The sequence below is a fragment of the Propithecus coquereli genome, unplaced genomic scaffold (assembly GCF_000956105.1).
Source record: "Propithecus coquereli isolate 6110/MARCELLA unplaced genomic scaffold, Pcoq_1.0 Scaffold102, whole genome shotgun sequence".
Taxonomy (NCBI): Eukaryota; Metazoa; Chordata; class Mammalia; order Primates; family Indriidae; genus Propithecus; species Propithecus coquereli.
Window position 1 is genome coordinate 243,730 of NW_012134081.1, and position 1,206 is coordinate 244,935.

A 1,206-nucleotide genomic window follows, 5' to 3' on the forward strand; every position below is an offset into this window, starting at 1 on the left:
ATAGTATATTTTGGGTATACTCAGAAAACAACACTCTAGCCTTGTGCATGAAATGTAACACACATTTACTAAAAAGAAGAAATCATTGCTATTGTTATAATTATCTAATAAGCCACTTTCAAAAAATCCCAATAGATGGTCTCTAACTAAATCTGATAAACCACTAATTTCAGTTACCTATTGCTACATAATAATGCTGTGGAGTAAAATAATACTTTATTATTTTAAATATTTGTTTGTTAGTTTGGTGGCTTCTCTGTTGCTTTTGCCTGGGCTCATCCATGAGGCTACATAAACTGCAGAGCTGGCTGGGCTGGAAGACCCAAGGTGGCATCAATAACTTGTATGACATTAGTGTCTGCTGACAACTAGGGCAACTCAAGTTTCCTCTACATGCCTCTCAACTTTATATAACAGTCACAAAGCATGTGGATGAACGCGAATGTTGCAATGCATCTTGAGGTCTAGGCTCTGGAACCCACACAATGCTACTTTGTCACATTCTATTGCTCAAAGCAAATCTCAAGGCCAGCCTGGCTTCAAGCGCTGGGGAGATAAAGACTCCATGTCTTCATTGCAGAAGGCACAAAACCTTTGGGCTGTGATTTTCTGTCTATCATACCATTTCATCCTCATGTTAATAGAAGCTAATGACTGAATTGACTGAGGGTACATTTCCAGATAACGTGCAAAGAGAAATTATAGATATTTTCTCAACTCAGTAAGAGGAAAGACTTTTCTTTTCCGTTATGCTATTAATCCCATTTTTCATGTGACTATTCCTGTATTCATGATGCCACTTATATATGTGGTCATCTCAATCTGGAAAGTCTTTTTTTGGTTTTAAGAATTAATTGGATATGGCAACTGTTTATTTAGTGCAAAGCTCAGGCCAGCACCTAGTTCCCTATAAGGCAGATTTCTTGATCTGTTAACACCTAGAGTTTCAACTTATCTCAGAGGAAAAAAAAAATGTCACACCTACACAGGAATGAGACTCATTAAATTCACTCTGCCTTGGTTAGAAACTGGAAATAGTATTCCTCACTTTTATTTGTCAGCTAAGAGAGAGAATTCTCATGATTAAAAAGTTGGAAAATTATTTGTACCTTGAAAAAGGTGCTAAATAGTTTTCCCAAAGGAAGTAATTTCTATATTTCCATTTTTATAACTGCTTATCCCAACATTTTCCCTGCAAATATTTTT